This window comes from Rousettus aegyptiacus, unplaced genomic scaffold (assembly GCF_014176215.1).
Source record: "Rousettus aegyptiacus isolate mRouAeg1 unplaced genomic scaffold, mRouAeg1.p scaffold_m13_p_13, whole genome shotgun sequence".
NCBI lineage: Eukaryota > Metazoa > Chordata > Mammalia > Chiroptera > Pteropodidae > Rousettus > Rousettus aegyptiacus.
The window spans coordinates 23,408,520-23,432,107 of NW_023416288.1; the positions used below are offsets into that span (position 1 = coordinate 23,408,520).

The 23,588-nt window shown below is 35.3% G+C and overlaps 1 long non-coding RNA gene across 1 annotated transcript in view; it reads right to left on the reverse strand.

Moving 5' to 3' along the window:
• The window catches only part of LOC107518755, a 285,466-nt gene that overhangs the window by 144,852 nt on the left and 117,026 nt on the right, over nt 1-23,588 (reverse strand). The window contains exon 2 of the long non-coding RNA XR_001598943.2: nt 19,596-19,672. This is a non-coding gene — a long non-coding RNA (uncharacterized LOC107518755). The remainder of the gene's footprint in view (nt 1-19,595; nt 19,673-23,588) is intronic.

The window sequence follows — 23,588 nt, forward strand, 5'->3', positions numbered from 1 at the left end:
GTGTTTACCTTTCTCTCTCTGACTTAAATATCTTCTAGGCCCATTAAAGCAATATCTTTTTTCATCCCCTTCCTTTTAGTCTGTGTGTGTATTTAATCTGAAGTAAGTCTCTCGTAGGCAGCATATAGGGGTCTTGTTTTCTTATCCATTCATCAACTCTTTTAGTTGGAACACTTAATTATTTTTCATTTGAGGTACTTATTGATGGGAATGTAGTTGTTACCATTCTTTATTCCTGTTTTTGATACATGTTTTTTTCTTCTTAAAGAAGTTGCTCCAACATTTCCTGTAATACTGGTTTGGTGGTGATGAATTCCTTTAGCTTATTTTTGTCTGGGAAGCTTTTTATTTGTCCTTAAACCCTAAATTGTAGCTTTGCTGGATAAAGTATTCTTGGTTGTACCTCCTGGGTCTTCATCCTGTTTAATATTTTTTTGCCGAGCCCTTCTGTCCTGCATAGTTTCAGGCTTGGGCTAAATTTGACCTGCAGCTGAACTCCTTTCAGGACTGTGCCACTTGACATCTACTTCCACACTAAGAAGACCAAGAGACTTAGGAGCTTTGCTTAGTACATAGAAACAGACACGGAAAGGCAGCTATAATGAGAAGACAAAGAAGCAGAAACAATATGAAAGAACAGAGATCCATCAATAATGGAGTTAAGTAATCTAACAGGTGCAGAATTAAAAATTCTGGTTATAAAGATGCTCAATGAACTTTTGAGAAGTGTAGATAAATTCAGCGAGAACTTCAACAAAGAGATAAAAAAAAAACCATAAAAATGGAAATGGTAATTACAAAAGGAAACCAGTCTGAAATGGAGAACACATTATCTGTGATGAGAAGTATATTAAATGGAATAAACAAAGGAATAAATAAAGTGATTAAAGAAGAGGATCAAATGACCTACATAGAGGATGGGAAAGCCAAGGACACTCAATTGGAATGGCAAGAAAAAAGGTCCCAAAACTATAAAAATACTCTAAGGGGCACATGGGAAACTATTAAAGGTCAAAATATTCATCTGATTGGTGTACCTGAAAGTAAACAAGATGTTGAACAGCTGTTTGAAGAAATAATGTTGGAAAACTTTCCTAACCTGGTGAGGAAAATGGACATACAACCCCAGGAAGTTCAGGGAACCCCCAAAAACCAAGATCCAAAGAGGCCCACACCAAGACATCATAATTAAAATGCCAAAGGTTAAATACAAAGAAAAAAATCTTAAAAGCATCAAGAGAATAGCAGAAAGTTACTTATAAGGGAATACCCATAAGACTGACAACTAATTTCTCAAACTATCCATCTGGGGCCACCTGTTAAGATTCAAGCAATCCACAGATGCCGTGCTTATAGTTGCCTCAAAAAACCACTCAGAAACCGAGGCCAGATGCCTCCAGTGTGAGTCTGGGCACTGCTCAGTAAGGAGTACCTGACTTGCTGAGGATGCACCTGGATGTGGCTTGGGTGGGGCAGAGAGTTAGGGGAGGCAGGGTTTCAGGGAATCCACTAGGCAGAGCAATCTCTGTTATCCAGTTTGATGACATCTTGGCTATCTCGGTGCTGTGTCCACACACTGGGAGGGGAGAGGACTCAACAGAGAACATGGATACCGCTGGCACTTCTGTAAGTGCGGCAAGTCTCACATGGGCCCTCACTCCGACAATATTTCCCTGTAAGTCCCTGGTGCCCACTGCATGTGGCCAAATTAGCAGTGGCACTCAGTGAGCAGGCCCATTACCTTGTAAATCCGCTTGTGGATGCGGCCTCTTTAAGAAGCATCTGCCGCTGCCAGTCTCCAGCTCACACAGCCACTCAGGATCCGGCAGCCTTGCGACCTAGTCCCATTTTACTTTCTGCTGTTGCAGGGCGATTTCTTGGATTTCTCCCTAGTGGTATGGCTTATTCTTCTTGATCCCAGGATTTTTCCTTGTGGCTTGCTCCTTGTTTCCATCACAACTTTGATTTGGTCTCCAGAGGTATGAACGGAGCCTCTATCATCTATGCCATTGTTTTTTTTCTCCTAGGACCACCAATTTTGTTTTTTTGGGGGATGAGAAATGTCCTTGATTAGGTCCCAATTTTGTTCCCAAGAGAGACTTGCAAGTTCATGCTCTCAGTTTTTTTTTTTTTTTTTGAGACATAACGCTATTGCACATTTAAAAGACTTATAGTATAGTGTAAATATAACTTTTATATGCGCTGGAAAACCAAAAAATTTCCATGACTCACTTTATTGTGATATTTGCTGTATTGTAGTGGTCCGGAACTGACTTGCAGTGTCTCTGAGGTACACCTGGATATTCAATAATACCACTCATCTTACCGTTATACATGTATTTACAATGCAGAGGATTTATGTAGACTAGATCCCGTGCAAAAAGGTCCTCCAGGCATTTATTATTTAGTTATGTAAGAGTAATAAAAATAATATAAACAGACAGAAGCTAAATAGCTTCTATCAATAGTGTCTCAGCCTAAATATATAAGCAAATGGTCAGTTGAGTTATTGTGTATTCTGGTTACCTATGACTGCATGACAAACCTAAAACATCGGCAACATTTATTTTACTTATGAAGCTGGAGTCTAGGCAGTATTCATCAGGGACAGCTTGTCTCTACTCCACTCAGCCTCAGCTGGGGCCATTTGAAGGCTGGAGCTTGTAATCATCAAAATGTTCAGCATTCAGGGAGAACTCAAACATCTGAGGCTGGCACTGCTAGGGCTCCTTAGGCCTTTCTCTCTACCTTTAAGAACTTTCTGCACAGGGTCTTTGCAGCAGGGTAGCGTCAGAGTGGCTGGACTTCTTACAAGTTTTGTGTCCCAAAAGGAAGCGACACGGGCAGAGGCTATATCATTCTTATGACCTATCCTTGGAATTCACGTAGCTTCACTTTTACCTCATTCTATTTGTCATGATAGTCACACAGACCCGCCTGAGTTCAAGGAGATGGAAATCGACTCTCTGTCTTGATAGAGAGTGACAAAAATACACGAGACCAGAAATATTAATGCACCCATTTGGGATACGATCTGCCACACAGTGACATCATGGGTATTTCTCAGGCAAATCAAAGGCAATTTCTTGAAAGGGACAGATTTTGACAAGTCTTAAAGAATGCGAGGGACATGGACTATCCTACTAAGTCTGTTTTTTAAGATAACATATTTTAAAGCAGTCATTTCTTAAGTATGCAGTTTATATCAAGAAGCAGAGGCATAGACATTTCTACTTAGAAGTTCTCAATGGCTTCACCATCTTAATTTATAAATACCCCAAAACCCAGTCCTTGTTCCTTTTATCTACATGTGCAAAATAATCTTAAAAGGAAACATTGTGAAAGCTTTTTATGACACAGAATTTGACTAAATAAATACAAATATCTTCAACTCTTTAAACCTTTCCTCAGGCTTAGATGAAAATAAGCTATGAAATAAACTCCAGTAGATTCTAACACAGAGTAAAAATTAACCTTAAAATTCTTGCTTTGAACTAAAATGCAAGCTCTTTTATGTCAGGGACTTCTGTCACTTGTGTTCAATATTCCATTATAGACCTCACCCTGCTCTGCAAGTAATAAAATGAATGCGTGAATAAGTAAAGCTAGTATGTACAGGATGCTTGGTAGTTTATAAAGCACTTTCATATATTTTACCTCATGATAACTTGTGATATAAATATTATTATAGTTGTTATTTAATAAAATAAAGGTGAGAAATTAGTAAGGTAAGCGAATTTCCCAAAGTCGCAGAAATAGTGAAATATAAGCAATAAGTTTTGGAACTCAAATACCTCCCTTTTCAAAAACCCATACCCTTTCCATTAATTACTGATTTATTTTACATATTTTCATAACTTTCATTAGAGTATTATTTTTGGCATAGATCTGTGGTTTGCTTGATCTTCACAAAATACCCACAAAGTAATTATTCTATCTAATACCATCATTCCCGGATGTGGCAGCTCCACTCTCATGATTATGATCAAATTTTTAAATTCTTCTGTGTATAATCTTTTAGGTATTCAACTCCTGTTTTATTCATTTGTTAACAGTTCTAATATGACCTTAGTGAATGTTTTCCACATTCATACCTAGCATATAACCAAAACATCTTTTCAACCAAATATGGCTACAGTGATCAGATTATGCAGACATTACAATGTGAAGGTTAAAAAAATTATAAAAGAAAGGGTCAATAATCCCTTGTAGCATGTTTAACTTATCAAAGCAATGATAAATATTTAACACATGGAAATATCTAATAACAGTAACCAGTTCTGTTATGAGGAAGGGCATATTCATATGTAATACACGACCATAATTAGAACACATTTGCATATTTACTAAGGGGAACTTTTCTCAGGGAATTGAATTTGCATTTTGACCCAGAACTCTCTGAAGAGAGAAAGATGAAGAAAAAACAAAAGAATTTTTCCAAATCCATGTATATCAGAGTTTACAGTCACTGACCTTCATTTTTCTCATAATGAAGGAATGTTGGAAACATTAAATGAGATACTGTGTTCATAACAAGAAAGGGACAGTCATCACTCCCAGTGAATAACATTATCCTCCTCCTCATACTTGAAAAACAAATCCAAGGCTCAAGGGAAGTAACTTTTTTGCCGAGACTTTAGAGCAGATAGGACAAGAAGGGGTAAAGGAACAGACCGTACCTTGGGAGTTAGCTGAAACAAAGCTTCCAGATAGTTTCTACCTGGAAACTGCAGAGACCAGGATTTACCTTTAGGATATATGCTTTCTCTTTCTGGCGAAAACACCGTGGAAGCCTGATGGTTATACAAAGATAAAGCAAACCTGGTGGGTTGTATTGAAACTAGGGTTCTAAAAACACTCTGTAAAACACTAGAGGTCTTGGCAAGACTCCTGTTATGTGCTGCCTTTGAGAATAACTGTTCAGAATAGGACTATGGTCTACAGGTAAGGCCTGCATCTGGACGCTTGGATGAACTTTCCCTGTTTTCTGAGGATCAGAGAAAGAAGTCCTCAATTTGCAAGTAGGATAAGAACAAGGAACGACCAGAGCGTTTGACCAGGTACCAAGATAGACACTTGAGGATAAGGAACAGGTCAGGGCACAGGAACTGGCACAAGGCATCGTCTGTGTTTAGGACGGGGAAGCAGGGAGGTGTGTGATGAATCACAAACACAGAAAGATGGCAGTTTCTGGGGAAAGGCACAAACACAAGCTTTGGATGGTTCTGAGCCGGCATCCTATTCTAGCATCTTCACTTTCCCCTCATTAGAACAGCTATGTTTCCAAAGCCTATAGAGGGGGTCCTGTGGTCTTAGCAAGTGGGTCCCAGAGGAATAGAAAGGTAAATGCAAGAAGAGTCACTCTATCTTAAATTGTCCCACTGATGAAAGACTAGGAAGCCTAGATCAAAACTGCTGCTTGAATACACTCCTGCCAACTGAAAGCAACCATGGGAAGCTGAATTCCAGTCATGAGAGCCACTGCTGAAAGGAGTGGTTTGCAACCAGGGTCACTACTGAAGAAATAGCTGCTGGGCACTGGGAGGGAATAGCTGCTGAGGGCGACCTAACAGGACTCTAGGCGTGGGGCATTGCTTGAAGTAGTGAGTAGTTTCACACTGAGAAAGACTTGCTACTTTAGAGACCTCTGACTCACTCTGTTTTGCCCTTTGATTACCTGTAGGACACAAAGAAGTTATTCCTGTACCTAAGGGAAAGGTGGAAATTATTGCTTTTCATTTTCTTTCTTACTACAGAGAAAATAAGTGTCCGTGCCCATGTAAAAGACCCGAGCATCACCTGACCCTCACATCTCCAGCCAGAAGGAAGAGGGACAGAAAAAGGGAGTTACAAACAGGACATTCTGTAAAAAATAAGTTAAGAATGAACAGGCTTCACTATATATTTTATATCAGATCATCTAAAATACACCTAAAATAAACATAATTTGTGTTTAAAATTTGTATATAAATAAAAAAAGAAGAAGTAAGCTTTAGAAAGCCTTTTTTTTTTTAAAAAAAAAAGCATTCTTCTTTTTCTAAGCCTCTAGACTGAGGTCAGTTGTATCTAATTCTAGAGAACATGAAAATTAATTCTCAACCTTTGCCGAAGGTGGTGGTATTCTTGTTGTTGTTTTTAAAAGCCAATTAATCCAGTGTTATTTCTATGAATAATTGACTTTTCTTTTCAGGTCCGTAGAATATAGGTCTTTGTTTTCTGGTCTCAGTCAGTCCCAGTTTTATTAAAATTAACACATCTTAGATAAACTGCCTAAAACTTTTGTAGGTTTTAAAATGATTTCCTACTCTGTACAGGCTCTCTCCTCTTTGGGGAATTTTAACTGAATTCTTAGTGTACAGAGGGAGCTTTAGTTCTGTTGCAGCTAACAAATAAGAAAATCTGACACAAACACTCAAGTCCACGCAAAAAAATGACCAAATATTTTATAAAGCAACGAATACAAACAGAAAACTTACTTTAAAATGCATTTTTTCATATTAAGATAGAGACTCAGGATTTACCTCACATGAAAGCTTGCAGCATAATTCTAAGAAATTAGTTTAATCTGTATTTTCAAATATAAAAATGTAATAACAGTTCTTTGAAGTAAACATTATAGACAGACTTTTAAAGTAAAATGAGAGCTGTCTGATTGAAATGTATTCTTCCTCTTCTCAGTTCAAAGCTGGATTCAAGTCAAGAGGTCATATGGTGCTCTAGGTACATCACTGGGTTTGCTTTCGACGCATCATTCCTCCTCTGCTCGTTACTACCTTCAGGAGTTAATAAAATTTTAGGGAGAGGCTATGAAGATCTACCTCTCCTTGCATGAGTAGGAAATTGTGTCTTCCTTAAGTATTTGTTAGTGATCACAAATTTGAATTATTATGTTTAAATCTTGCTGCAGATCAACCTGGGTAGTCGACCCATTATGCTAATATACTCGTTAACATTAAGACTATCTGTCTATGCATAGTTGTTGCATTTGAAAGCCTCTTTTTATTATCTTTTGGTCTTGTTTGAGATGAGAATACATAAAGTAAGATCCAGTGTGATTCTCTGCATTCTCTGCATAATACGGTTACACATGGGTTGTAAAGTGCCTTTGATGGGCCCGAGTAACTATGACAGCCATAAAATAACTTACGTGTTCAAGCACACACTAAATATTTGAAGTGGTAAGAGTAAGGACAGTGAAGCATATCAAATACATTTTTACCATGTTGAATCACAGATTTTTAAAAATTCCTTTATTTTTTAAATTTTAAACAATTAATATCTATGATTTTATGATAAAAAAATCACACATTTATTTAAAACATATAAGTGTTAAGTTATATTATCAATTGAATAAGTAACCATGTAAGTGAAGTTTTATGCTTAAATCTAAAAGAAGTCAATCCCCTTCCAGTGGAGGGACAAGAGAGAAAATTCCATTAATGGCAAGGTTTCTCGTTGTTTTATAATGTGATGATGAAACTGTACTCTACGCAGTTCCATAGACCTTAGTCCTCTTTGCTATGACAAGTGCCTGCACAGTTGCTGCAGTTAGGACCCCATACTTAGACTTGATCACAATAACAACTTTAACCAGTGTTCCCAGAAGGGCTTTTAGCCTCAGCTACTGAGTCTACCAGAACCAGTTCTCATCCATAACTTAGTTGCTGTATCACTTCTATGTTACTGATTTCAACCCACTCCATTTCCTGCCCTTGTGATACTGCATCTTGCCAGATCTTTCTTTCGTCAGAGGTTGAAATAAGGCTTTTGAGCATCTAATTAAAATTAACCCACACCCTGGTGGTCATAATTTTTTAGGTTTCTCAGGCAATAACTGCTTTAATCAAGTCAACATAAATTGAATAATATCTTAATCTCAGAACATGGTTGCCTCTTTACTCTATCTTTAAATGACTATAATGTGTCATCTAAGCACCCTTACTTCAATAACAAGGTCAAAGCCAGGCAAATTGAAGCCCACTTACTGGACTAGTATTTTCGATGTCCTCAAAGTGAGCAGCATATTAGCGTCAGATTTAGAGATAATTCTATTACATATATTTTCCAATAACTTGGCAAGTGGCTTGGATTAAAACCAGGACCGAGACTCAAATGTCCTAAATAAGTCTAACATTTCCCACTGGGAAATATTTTGTCTGATTCTCTCCCTCATTTCTAATATGTCACCAAAAGATAAAATCCTCTCTGGCTCCACACACCCAAAAAGGATGTGGATATAGTCCCCTTTCCTGGGAAAGGCTCAAGGCTCTAGTCACCATCAATTAGAAAATATTTTGAAGGTAAGTGGAATAGACTATCAATCTGTAGGTCCAAATAATGACTTTTGCAAATTATAGTCTTTTAAGTGTGTGACTGAGTTGAAAAGTGAATATTCTATTTCATGTAAAGATAATCTCAACACAATAATTTTCCAGTGGGAAAAAAACAATCAAGGAAGGCAAATATTTTCTAAACTGTATTCGATGACTTCTGCAATCAAATAACATCCTTCTTGAGGCATCACTAAGTGCTTCCTAAACACACAAGAGTGTGGGGTATTCTGTTTCTCATTAGTGGTTACTTGGGATAGAGAATTAAGCATTTCTAGCATATGTGCTGCTGAAGAGAGCATGAATTGAGCATTTTTAGAAAATGGAATCAAAGGTGGCAAGTGTTGTAAAAATGTTAGAGAATAAAGGAAAAGTCCTAAAGGGCCCCAAAGGGAGCACCTGGAAAAGAGGGTGTGAAAATGATGCTCTAGGTTTGCAGCAGGAAGAGCGGGGAAGATTAGAAGGAAAACGTCACTAGAAAGAGCAGGAATTGGTGGTCTCTGCTTTTTTCAGAAGGGGAAGAAATTGCAAGGAGAGAGAAATGAAATCCTGATATGGTTCACCTGCTGAAAATAAAAACTTGTTTGAGAAAACACAACTGTTAGTAGGTATATGAGTGAGAAAGGACTCAGCCAAAAGCTGACATTAGAGCAACATCCTACTGAGAATAGAATAATAATGGCTAACATTTATTGAACACTTGTTATGTGCCAGGTACAGTTCTAAACACTTTATATGTGTTAACTCATTTAATCCTCATAATAACTCTATGAGGAACTGAAGCCAAAGAATACCTGGGAACAAAGTATGGGGTAAAAGATAGAAAATCACTTCTAGCTCCAGGAGTATTATGACTGATCTGATGTCATACTCAGCATGGGACTTCATGAGCCTGGATATTGCAGGATTCTGGATCAGCTTCTGCAGATTACAAATACAATGTTTTATGCAAAAAAAAAAAAAAAAAAAAAAAAAAAAAAAAAAAAAAAAAAAAAAAAAACCACGACAACAACAAAACAAAACAAAAACAAAAAAGAAACCAAAAAAACCTCCTAAATGAAGTATGAGCACTGGAATATTTAGTGCATTTTCCAGGAGCTGACCAAAGTCAAATATGATGCCAGGGACAATTCTGAAAAAGCCTTGTAATGATATTAGATAAACATTGACTGCTTCAGCCTCGTGTTCAGGAAAAAAATAGAGGCTGTTCAACCAAAGTAGTACATACATATATGAATGAGAAGGTAAAGCCACATATCTGAGAAGGTGTCTAATAATAGTTTTCTTTGAACTGTTTTTTTTTTTTGGCTTAAGTTTTATTGGAAATATGGCATCAAAAAATTGGGGATGGACATGGGGAATATATAAAATATGTAAAGAAATGACAACAGAAAATACAAACTAAGGAGAAATTGATCATATTAATTTTCACCATATCTTGGTGATTTTTGAGTTTCCATTTAGATAAGCAAAAAATACACAAAAAGTACATTAAAACCCAATCTTTCTAGTAAAAAAAAAATCCAGTCCAGCCACTTCACAAATGTCGCCTTTTCTCTTTATTTCAATTTTATGAAAAAATTTCTCTCTGCTCTCTCAGCAGTATTCTTTGTCCCTTTAAATTTCCAAACTCAATTCTGAAGCTGTTTTATAATTGTTTTCAAAGACTTCTAGTAAAATACTGGAGAGCGTTTTTGCGTGTGTGTGTGTTCGTGTTCACACACATGCAAGTGCATTCATGTGTGTTTTTGACAGTAAAAATAAGAAACTACTTTTCCATTTCGGTTAGATGAAATGAGGAATGGCCGCCACCAAGCAGAAAATGTGCTCACTTTATGTGTGCCAGTTAATTACGACACTTCAGAGGCGCTTCCGAAAGGATAAGGCAAGCTGCATAAATTTAGCTGTAATCCAGGCAGGCAAAACTAATTTGCAGGGGATGGCCTTATCTAGCCACTGCAGCTTTCTCAGAAAATTAACCTTGGATATTTGGGCCCAATTCAGAAAGCGTTTGATTTTTTTTTCCTTCCCCTGCTCAGCATAAGAGAATTTTTGAATTCAATACAATACCTGACTTTTAAGAGGCACGATGAATGCTGTAGGCAGTTCAGAGTTATTACTGACAAGCAAAAATATATATTTTATATATACACATAGATGATTGTCCTTCATGCCCATTATCCTGCCTCCTTACATGTACATCAGAGGCTTTATCACTGTAGGTATAGAGGAATTCTCGGATTAAGAGAAGGATGCAACTCATTTTTAATGCACTTAGAAAAATTCATCAAAGTTCATTGTAGAATAAGTCATGCATACTGACTTGTTCATTCCAGTGGAAATGAAGAAATCCCCATAAAAATAGAAGTTTAATGAAGTGTTGGAGCCAAGTCTTGCCTGTCATTGCAATTATCACTGATTTTGGCCCTTTCTTGATCACCCACTATTAATTAATCTCACATAAAACTGTTAAAAGTTTACCTTATTTTTTTTATCATGCAATCATTCACTCGATCAACAATTATTGAAGCCAGCATACTTTCATATGTGTTCTCATTTAATCTTCATACTAACCCTGTTAGTATTTCAATCACTTCACCAATACAAGAGACAAATATTTCATTTGTCAATGTTTCCAAAGCATTTTTAAATTTCTCAAAGCAATGGTAATATGTAAGCATGGAAAGAGCTCTAGTGTTGCATGTTAAGATTTAGAGTTTTATCCCTCAAAAATTTCAATTTTTGTTTTAATAATATCTTTAGAATACAAATATAACTAGTGCCTATTTTTCTAAATTTTAAACTGCAGACTAAATTTTTATTGAGCAGCTTTACTTGCAAATTCATAATAAACCCCACGTGACCATCAATCGTGGCTGAGTTGAACTTTAAAGAAAACATTGTTTTTATATATTCCATCTACAATATAATTATTGTTTCACTCACTTCAAAGCATACGAGTTACTTATTCTAAAGTACTATGAATTCAATTGACAATAATTGTTCTTGAAGATGTCACAATTAGGCAGAAAAGAGCATATTTATGATAATATAAGAGCCATTTTAAAACATAGATTGCACACCGAATCATGAAATGTGAAGCAACGACTCCCATTTGGATCTAAATTTCCCTCATGCTTGTTCAATAGCCACAGCTAAATGTTATGGCTATTTATAGTTATACTCTAGGGTAAAAAGGGGGAAATTAGATGTTATAAAGAATCATACATAATGCATAAAGACTTAAACTATATTTTATGAGAACTGAAAATTTTTAAAAACTCTGGCTGAAATATGAAAATGTTGCTCCAAGCAGAACTTCCTCATACGCAATGATCTTAGTAAAGATTTAGCAGGCAAGAACACAGTAAACCCTCAAACCATCTTGGTCTGGTCTGCATTTCTCCTATATAAAACATATTTTAATGAGTAATTTGAATAAACATATCGAAGTAAGTTTGAAAGTCACGGGGAGCAGACATCACTGTAGATGACAATGCATTAAATATCTGCTGTCTATAGGATAAAATTACAAAACCACTAAACAGATGTCTGCTTACACACTCTTACTTGTGAATAAACCATTTGTAATTGACTTTTTTAAACATTTTAATTTTTTAGAGCAGTTTAGGTTTACAATAAAATTGAAAGAAAGGTAACAGAAGCAGAACCTCCTCTATTATCAACATCACTCACTAGAATGGTGCATTTTTTACCAAGGAATGAACCTACATTGGTACATCATCATCACCCAAAGTCTATAGTTTACCTTAGGTTTGTAATTGACTTTTAAAAGATATGGTCTATTTTAGTCAACTTCTAAAAAAATTTATCAGCTTGATTATAAAGAGACCCAATTCAACATAACAACACAAAGCAAAATAAGGTTCTGTAATCGATTCCACTCTGCAACGTCACCCTCAACATCGTAGGTCCCTCTAGGTTGGAAGTTCTGCATAATCACCCTGATTCCCGAGGGCCCAATGCAGTATATGTAACATAGAAGACGCACAATAAATGCTGACTAAATAAGTGTGTGATTAAATAAATGTATGAATGCTTGCTGAACGAATCAAAACGGTTAAATTGTTGTGTTTATTTGTTTGTTTACAAAGAGAGTTATATGCTTTATCACCTCAGTGCTCTGAGAAGCTCTGAAGTATCTTTGCTGGTGGCTCAAGGGTCAAGAACCTAAAATCACATCCACTAGCTCCTACTTTTATCCCATCCCCACCCCATTTGTCTCACCCACAAACACACTTCTCATCTAATTTTAGCAAGAAAACAATAATTTTAGAAGTTTATAAAATACGACAAAGCTTTGAAAAAACAATTTAAGTGACAGTTTGATTTACCTGAAAATTTTCAGGAACCCTTCTAATATATAAAATAGCGTACATGTGTTTTCCATATGTTCAGCCTTTTTAAAAAGATGTATTAATTTTACCATGTCACATTTTTTACACAGAATTTTTTTTTTTTAAGCTGGTACAAGAAGCATATTATCTAATCTCAATGCTATTTGGGGCTTGAACAAAGTATAATTGTTAAGACTTTTAATTGCCAAAACAATTCTTTTTTTAAGTTTTTATTAAATTTATTGGGGTAATATTGGTTAATACAATTATGTAATTTTCAGATGTACATTATAATTTGACATCTGTGTATTCTATTGTGTGTTTACCACCTACAGTCCAGTTTCCTTTAGCTACCATACATTTGATCCCCTTTACCCACTTTGCCTTCCCCCTAACCCTTATATTTGACCCCTTTTAATCCGTCTACCTCTCCCCTCCTCCTCCATCCCCTACTCTCTGGTAACCACTAGTCTATAGTCCATGTCCTTGAGTCTCTGTTTGTTTGTCCTGTTCCTTTGTTGCTTTTAGATTTATATCCCACATATAAATGATATCATGTGATTTACAACATTTTCTGTCTGGCTTATTTTGCTTAGCATGATTATCTCGAGTTCCATCCGAGCTGTTGCAAATGACTGTATTTCATCTCTTCTTATGGCTGAGAAATATTCCACTATATATATGTACTGCAGCTTCTTTAGCCAGTCATCTATCGTAGGACACTTTCGTTGCTCCCATGTCCTGACCACTGTGAATAATGCTGCTATGAACATCGGTGTGCAAATATCTTTGTGAATATGAGTTTTCAAGTCTTTAGGGTAAATACTCAGTAGAGGAATTGCTGGATCATATGGTAGATCAATTCTTAGGAACCTCCATACTGTTTTCCATAGTGGCTGTACCATTTACAGTCCCACCAGCAGTGTGTGAGAGTTCCTATTTTTCCACATCCTCTCCAGCATTTGTTATTACTTGTCCTGTGGATTATAGCCATTCTAACAAGTATGAGATGATATCTCATTGTGGTTTTGATTTGCAATTCCCTAATAGTTAGCAATGTTGAGCATCTTTTCATATGTATGTTGGGCATTTTTATGTCCTTTAAGGAGAAGTGTCTGTTCAGGTCCTCTGCCCATTTTTTGATTGGAGCATTTGTTTTGTTTAGTTTGTAACAAAAAATCATATTTACCATTTCAAAGCTGAGAAAACATTTCTGTTTTTTAGCCTTCATTTTCTCAGTTATTCTGAAAGGATCTCTTGTAATTTAACAATATTTCCTATGCTAAAATTAATCACATAACTTCTCCTTAGACTCCCATGGACTTTCAGACATTTATAAATAAAATGATTTTTCATTAACACAACATATTCCTCTTATTCAACCAGATTTTATAAATTGCCTACTATGGACTGGAGCCTCGCATAACAGTGGAGGATAACTCTGCTCTCACAGAGTGAGGAAAAGTCATTTACATTCTAAATCCTGGAGAACTTTTATTAATATCATTTTAGAATCATAAGTATACATGGTTTATAGAAACAAAGTCAGCTATAGTTTTTACAACTATATTTTTAAAACTGTAGCAGTCTCCAAATTTTTATCCTTGCCTCACTTATTGGTGACACAGCAGGAGTCAAATTTTACTTCCGGTTAGAGTAGTAATGATCAAACTGAGTACTTTAAGAGAAGTACACTGAGAGGGAATGATGTACCTTTTCAAAGGTGGGATCTCAAATTCACAAATGTAAACAAAAATTTATACCTTCTACTGAGAGCCATACACTTAAAAAAAAAAAAAAAACTGTCCTTACCCCCGTTCCTTCTTTTAGTACAAATACATTGCTTTATTTCTTCCAAAACTTCAAGCATTGCCAATAATTGTATTGAAGAACATAGTTCCGATTTGTCTGATTCACTGTAACACAGCATTGTAGCCTCCAAATCTAGGTACACATTCCTCAAGATGCGTCCAAAAGGATTACTTCATTGAGGTGCAAGAAAACCAATATTCGTATTATACGGTATAATTATGTTTAGAAAACAGAGTTAGCTAATTATTAAAATACTGATTGTCACTGATTTCATTCCTGGTGCACATATCAGAAGGAAGTGTGCTGCCATGTGGTGGGTAAGATATCCTGAGAAAACCACAGTAATTCTACCATGCGGAGGGGATACTACCTTTTTTCATTCCTTCTTAGCCTATCATGCCATATTTCAGTTTATACATACCTTGTTACATTAACTTATTGATTATATAGCAGAATGTAATCAATGATCACGAAAAGAACATATGGACTTAAAAGATTCATACAATCAACTTCAGATTGGGGATACTCCAATCTCAAGTGAACAGTAATAGCTGGACCGGCTTCCCAGTGCAAACTCTCCGTCAGTCACGTTAAGAAACCAAAACAACGACAATCCTACCTGCCAAAACATCAGCCTAAAACATTCAAGCTATAAGACTACTTGAGAGGTAAATGGATTTATACACACTCTAGTCAAATATGTTCTGTTAAAGAAAACAAAGTAATTTTTAAAAGGTTGTTTAGGCCATTCTTTTTACTTTCCATTTTTGTGTATGCTGTACATACATAAAGTAGTCTGGCCATATGATATATACATAAATAAATGAAGAGCAGAAGGCATGCACAGAATTTTTTACTAATGGGGTTGCACAATATAAGCACTTTGGAGCCCACTGAACAGACGTGTATACTCTACTGCCACCAGGGATCCAGGCAGAGGACACAAATATCCCTTCCCAACTTCATAGGAATCCTCAACTCTTCTATTTCCACTTACAGAGAATAAGAACGGAGAAAGAAACACAGCTATTATGGAAATGAGACATTCCCAATTCTATTACACCTGGTAGCATGCCTCTTATTTAAGCCTCCCATGACAATAAAATAAGTCCATAGAAAATGTCATTTTACTATCCCTTTCAAAGACCTAGAAAACAGATTCCAAAATAGATAACTATTAATCTTTCTTATTTAGCCTTATAGCGGATAAAGAAGAAATTTGGGAGGGAAGCAGAAATTTATTTAACTTTTTTAAAGCTTCATACAAGTAAGCCTTCAGTGCCTAAGCTAAGTCCTAAGTCAAGTATTATTATTTCAAATGTCAATGTGAGTCTCCTTGGGTTCTGGGTTTGGGGGATTTGTGCCATTACAAGCAGACATATCAAACAAACAGCTGGTCAGGATGAGCCTTTATAGTCTAGCCCCACACCTTCTATCTGGAGATACTGCATATCTCCTGATATCTTCAGGCCTTAGGAAGACCAAGAACTGGAATCAGTCTCTAACTAGAATTTAATATAATTCTCTTTAGGCCTGATATTTTCTATGAGAATACTTTTAATTCAGGCTTAATGTCAGATCACAACGCCAGACATTTTACTATCATCTAGATTCACATATCCAGTGCTCATAGAGGATCAGAGGAGACAGAATTATAAATAAACAGTAAAGAAACACTGTGCTTAGTGACACAACAGAAGCTTGAACACAGTGGTATGAAAGTGCCAGTGGACGACTGACCAAGTTGGCCTAGATGACTCAGGAAAGTGTAGGATCATGTTATATTTTAAATAGGTCTCCAAGGATGACTCACATAGGCAAGAGTGGAGACTGGTCCAGAGGGAGTGTACCACACATGCAACAGAAAGGGGACATGGGTGGTCACAGGAGTACCACAAGTTACCAGGTGGTGTGGTATGGCTGGGAATTGCATGGGAATAGCTGGAACATTGAGATGGAAAGAAGGTAGGGATAGTATGGCAGAAGTTGAGGCCAGTAATATAGGTCAAGATTAAATTTTAAGAAGCTTTTAATGTTTTGGGAGAATTAAGATTTTGTCCTAGAGTGTTAAGAGAACCAACAAAAATTTTTAATTTTGAGAGTGGTTAGATGTTTTTCTTCCAGGCATCCACTTTTCATCCATTTTGTAGTTTCTGACCTAATATTTGACATAAGTTTTGACTATGTTTCTGAATCCTTTATATTTTTTAAGTGGCTGACCCCACAATGTCTTACGCAGAGACTTTAGAATGAGCTCTAGCTATCAGTTCTAGCTTTCTATTTTATCTAAATCTTTCTATTACCACTCCAATCTTGACTTTGGCTCACACTAAAATAAATATAGTTGGATAAATTCTCAATGATCTAATTAGGAAAACCTTTGAGTGATTATATTTTTTAGATTCAATATTGTTATATTTAATATTTTAGAGAATTTAAACATTATAGAAAGGTCTACATTGAAAATTAAAACAAAATACATGTCTTTTGTGATTCTAGCGATTTAGGAAAGCAAGTTAAGAAGATCTTTAATCATTCTTGTGTTATTACACCTGTAAAATGCTAAGGAGTGAACTCCTATTTTTACTCTTTGTGTGAGAAGCCATGTATATCACCGTCATATACCTCATTCAGCTGCCATTAAATGACTCTAGTGTCACAATTGTTAAGTTTTTTTAATGCTGATGTTCAGTATATAAAACTTTAGGCTGCAGGAGGTCATAGAGAATGGGATCATTACAGCAGAAACAGTTGAATTACTCTCAAAACTGTTCTTGGTATCTGCCCCTTCCTCAAGCATCTTCCTCCCAGTCCTCCACCTCTGACCCCACTAATGGACCAATGATCAGCTCTAATCAGGCTGGATTAGGATAGAAATCAACTTAATGGTAACACTTTACATCTCTTTATTTTTCTTTCCTTCATTTTTAATGTTTACAGTTTAGCCACAGAAATTATCAAAAAATCCCCTACATTAGCTTTTAAAGAGGCAAAAGCACTAATGATAATAACCAAGAAGGCTCTTAAAGTTAACTAATTGTTGGTATATTCTACACACTAATTACCAAAAAAAAAAAAAAATACTAATTGGAAATATTTCACAAAATCTCTTCCAAACTTTTTATTTTTCTAAGCAAGACTTTGTAGAGATTGCTTTTCTGGACTGGCATGCTGGTACATAGTTAAAAAAAAAAAAAAAAAAAAAGTTTTACTAAGGAGACCTCAAAATACCAAGTGGTTACTTTTTAATTTAGCCCAAGGTAGAATTATATAGTTTAAAGTCAGTGATCCATTGTGAAATTCAATTTTCCAATTGCTCAATTAATTTATGTATACAATTTAATGATATTTAACATGGTATGCATATTTGAAATGCAGTAAGCTTCCAAATAAAAATCTAGGACAAGATTCCAAAAATACTTGAGATTTTATAATTTTTATGAAGATAATCAGCAGGCATTTAAAAATTAATTTTGTTCTATCCATTATAAAGTATGTACTATTAAAAGGCCAAAAATAGTCAGCCATTTTCTTGTGAAATATAGAAATGAATAGACTAAATACTTTCCCTCTGGCCTAGCACCAAAAGTCTCTGTGAAGATGACTCACCATTTATGCTTTCTGAGTAGCCCCTTTAAACATCTTTATTAATGAGTAAGCTAGTTTTATTTTTTGCCATTTATTACTTATTTTACAAACTTTTTTCAAAATAATACTAGATGGAAATACTAGTGACAAATTAAAGGGACAACTCTATTACATTAAAAATAAACACACTAAAGTCACACAAAAAATTTGTACTGTCAACTTGTAATAACAAAATCACTTGATATTGTGGAAAATTATGAGATGAAAAAATTCTATTGTGATGTATGTCTTTGATATTTTGGCCTCACAACACTGATATATAATTTATACTATTAAAAACTCATTTTGAAAATGCTGTTAGTAAATAGAACATACTTGTGAATTATAAATTTTGAATGGAAAGAGCATTGATATTAATTAGGGCAAATTTGATATGAGCTCACATCCTCACTCTCTCACTTACCCGTCTGAACTTAAATTTCTTCACCTGGAAAATAATTCCTCATTCATTTGCTCATTCATTCAACAAATATTCATCTAGAAACTACTTGGGCAAAGTACTATGCACAGCTCCAGAAATACATTATGTGTAAAATATCTGTCCCTGCTCTCCTGGGGCTTACTTTGTAGCTAGGGAAACAAATATTAGACAGCTAATTACGCAAATATAACTTCCATTACCATTGTGGCAACTCTGAATAAAAAGCATTGAACAGGGAGTCTTGACCTCTCTAATCTAGAGAGTCAGAGAAAGCTCCTGGAGGAAGTAATATCTGAAGTAAGTTTGAAAGGACAGGGAGTAATTATATATATTGGGTAAGAAGGGCCTAATGAAGAAAGGAAACATAGCAATGGCCTTAGAACAGGGAGAATCTCTGCTTCTTCAAAGAACTGAAAGACAGACAGTCAGAGGGAAGTAGTACAGAGAAGAGAGTCATAGGAGAGGAGGCTGGCGAAGTAGGTAAGAGCCACACATCTGCCAAGTATTTTAGTTTCTAACCTAAGGACAAGGAGGAACTACCAGAGTAATTTAAGGAATACAGTGTCTTGAGAGCTTTGATATTTTTTGAGATGACTCCTGCTATAGTGTGGAGAATGGATTCAAAGGGAGAAGAGTGAGTAGCAATACAGGGAAACCAGCTAGAAAACCATAGAGCATTCCAGCTGAGAATAATGGCCATTTGTAGTACAGTGGTGGCAATGGAAATGAGAGAAGTCAAAAGATTTTTAAAATATTTAAGATATGTTTGACAGGAGTGGGAAACAGATTATATTATGCATGAAGGTGTTGAGGTGACGGAGTTGGTTTGGGGCATCCTGAGTGCAATGTGTCTGTGACATATCCAAGTAGAAATGCCCATTAAGCACTTGAATATATCAATACAGAACTCAAGGCAAAAGTCTGAGCTACAGATATTAATGTACATAATAATATTACCTCATATGTCTGTCAGGGAAATTCAATACAAAAAGTGCCTAACGATGCCTGAAATTTAGTGGTACTCACTCATTTTTTAAGCAATTCCTTGGTGAATTTCTTCCCTGAGCGAAGGCAAGTAGTCCTGGGTTCCATTTCCCACACTCCTAAGATCAATAAAAGGACAGAATAATTCCTTTAATTTCTTGTAATAGTCAAGTCCTTTCAAATGACCTCTATGGTGACTCTAAGAATTTCCCACAAGTTAATGAAATAGAGGAAGTTGCATATTACACAACCATTTGGCAGGATAGAGCAGGCAAATAAGCCCCAAGCTTTCTGTAGAGAAATCAACAATGTTCAGATTCCTAACCACCAAGTAAAATTTCTCAAAAGGACCTACTGCCCTAAGAAATAGCAACACTTTGTCTACGGCCATGCCACCCTGAACACACCTGATCTCATCTTATCTCAGAAGCCAGGGTCAAGCCTGGTTAGTACTTGGATGTGAGAACACTTATAGGCTTTTAAAAAAAGAAAAAAAGAAAAAGAAAAGAAAAAAGAAAGAAAATAGCCACACTTCTTAGTATGTGTGCTCCTTCTTCAATGTTTGTCTAAGCCTAGTCATTCTGGTGTTTTTATGTGCTAATTACACCTACAGTTTGAACACAAACCTTTTAAAAAACATCATTTTGGAGAAAAATCAGTCCCCATAACTCTAGGTAAAAGACTATTCCCAAACAAAACATTTATAGATTTTGGCTGAGAGAAAGATTGGTTATAAAAACAAACATCTCTCCCCTAGCCAAGCAATAGATGAAGCAAAGATCTTTCCTTTTTTATTTCCCCTAGAACAGGTTATAATTAATCTCAAGAAATTGAGTAGGTGAGTGTATATTACCCATGTTCAGGTTTGTGGCATATGTCCAAACTTTGCAAATTTCAGTTTTTTAAAAAGGATCTTCAGAAATACAATTCCTGTCAATCAGCCAGTCGCTGCCTACACACTGTTCTAAGAACAATTAGTTGAAGTTTTTCTTACCCTAGATTGGGCTCTTTTGCACCAAAGTGTTCTGATTCAGTTCAGAAGTTACAAAATTATACATAAAATAAAGCCTTGAAAACTAAAGCTAGAATTACTTTTGCATAGATAGATGGTAGATGATGATAGAGAGATAGGTGATAGATAGATAGATAGATAGATAACTGATAGATAGATATTCTATGTTAAAATATTTAAATTTCACATGATCAACCAAATCATCATTCCTTTTTTTCTAGTCTAAAAATGCAGATTTTCACTGAGTCCATATACAGTTGAATCTATTAATTATTTATGAAACAAAATTCTGAGAAACCCAAGGACACAGTGTAAGAAAATTTTTCATGATCTCTTATAAAAAATTTAAACTGAAATAAAGTATTATCATTAATCTTCCATCAGAGCTTACATATTCTCCAAGATCAAGAATAATGGTGATTTTCAGTTTGCAGAAAACAGCACAAAACATTAGAAAGTTTACCTATTGTGGGACTTTTGGCAAGTCACTTAACTTGTTTGTGCCTGTTTTGCCACCTCTAAATGAGGTGATCATTCCTACCAGGCAAAAATAGCCGAGGATTAAGCTATTTTATATAAAGCTACTATCACATGGTAAATACTCATAAGTAGGGGCCATTATTATTTACTATTGTTATAATCGTTATTGATCTAAATTTTATTTTAAGGTAATTTATTTAAGCATTGCACTGTTTCTTACCCACTATCAGTTCATCACAGGAAAAAATATATATATTTTCAGGAGTCCTTGTTTCACATTACTCAATAACTAATAAGTAGGCTAGGTTGTTTTCTGCCAAAATGTCATATCAAACTTTAATATTGATCAGATTATTCATAAACTGTCAGATTACTGTGTTCCATCAAGTGGTTATATTTGCTTAAGTATTTTATTTTTTAATCTGAAGATAGTTGTAACTTTTCTTGCTAATTCTTTATAATGAGAATCAGTTAAGGATTGTTTTTTTTTTTATTTGATAGGTAGAACTGGATTAGTCATCTGACTTATATTAATATGTGTAAAGCCATAATTTGTTCTAAATCATTATACAAGCAATGTGCTGAAGGATGTATTCCTAAAATACTGGAGTAGAAATCCCATAACAAGAAGAGAATACATATTATTTAACTCAAAGGTATGCCAAGGCAACTAGAGTAAATAAATGGGTGAAGGAGTAAACCACCTAAAAAATTAAATTTTGATTTAAATTGACTTTTTTCCTCTTATTTTAGTATGTTAAACTGAATTCTTCAAAAGACATTGCCATATTATGCATGTGAATACTTTATAACCTAGTATCACTTAAAATAATTATTTTTTCAATATTAAAAGTATGACACTATCCCACTTACCATACCTGCATGAAAATTATAAATTTTGAATAAATACCCTGAGATGTTTCCTCTACCCTATGGAAAAAAAATATTAATGTTGGGAACATCAAAGAAATTAAATAGATATTTCTTTTTATATACTGATGTTTTCTGTATTTAAATAAAAAGTTCTATATTGACTATAAACTGATAAACTAAGTAATAAAATAAAGTTAAATTTCTTATTTGTTATTTAACATGAGACAAGCAAAAGTAAATTAAAAAAATAAACAGCCTCAATATCAGGTTAACTAAAAATGTCAACTTCTTCAAATGGTCATGGGCGCGCGCGCGCGTGTGTGTGTGTGTGTGTGTGTAATATATATTCATTTCTGTTCCCACTTCCACTACACTTAACCTAGAAAAATGTAGATTTATATTTCCTCTTGTTCAGTTAGTAAGCCTTCCTAAGTCAGAATCTTTTCCCTCTGTACCTACTGCCAATCCAGACCTAACATAGGTCACAAAGTCTTCTGTTTTAGAGCCCAGCTGCAGTCCTGAACAATCTTGCCAAGCCATCAAAGATTTTTACTCTCAACCAAACAAATTCCAGATGTAATAGCTTGGCAGTCTGTACCCAGAAAAGCTTTCTTTCCTTACCTCTTAATATTTCCTAAAACAGCTCTTTCCAAAGCCTGATCCTCAAAACTTCTACAGTTAGTTATCTTTCAAAGAGGAGAAGTGAGTTGGGAAGAATTGCATGTTAACACCTCTCCTGGCTTTCCTTAATGTAATGAAACTTAAGGAGAAATTAACAAATTCTATAGTAAAAAAAAAAAGTTTCTTTTCTTTTAATCTAGCACATTAGCATTTTCTTTCTTGCCTGACTTCAAAACTAACACATTCCAAAAAAAACCCAAAAATGAACAAAGTTGCTCTGTCTCTCTCCTTTTCAAAAATACTTGTCAACATGTGTTCTACAGATACACTTTAGGAAATTCTGTTCTGAAATTTACCCTGTGCTCCAGGCACATTGAACACCTGTCCATTCTTTGATTACTCTTCTGCTTTGATACTCTGTGCCATTTCCATTTTTTCTCCTCCATCTATGACACCTCAGCTTCTCATCTCTGCCTAGTGATTTGTGCATATGTTTTATTTTGACTACTATACTGGAAGCTTTTTGAAGACCAGGTTATATCTGGTTAATTTTATAAAATTTTCAGAATGTCATGTATACTGCAGAAATGTTCATATTTGTAATCTTAATGAATGAACTCATAGTCACAGCTTACATAGCAAAGGCCTTTAGGGAGGAAAGACAAGAATTAGGAAAATCTGGGGAAAATGTGCCTGGGGGAAGATAGAACATCTCTCGGTTATTATGCAGTCAGGAGAAGAATATTGCTTATCTTCGCTGATGGTGGAGACTCAAATGTAGCTTCTTTGCTTGCAACAGAGAAAGAAGGAGTAAATCTAACAAACGAACTGTAATGTACAGCAGCACTCTTCAAATGGAAGACACTATTTTGAAAAAGGTAGGAATTTTAAAGAAATAATTTCCAGATTCTCAGCTTCTGTATATATTTTGACTGAAACTTAATCTGCCTGTGAAGCCACCGAAGTTCAGATTCTCCTTCCATCCTTCCCTTTCACACTCACTGGCTGGCTATGTGACAAGAGAAAGTCAGAACCCTCTTATGGCTGCT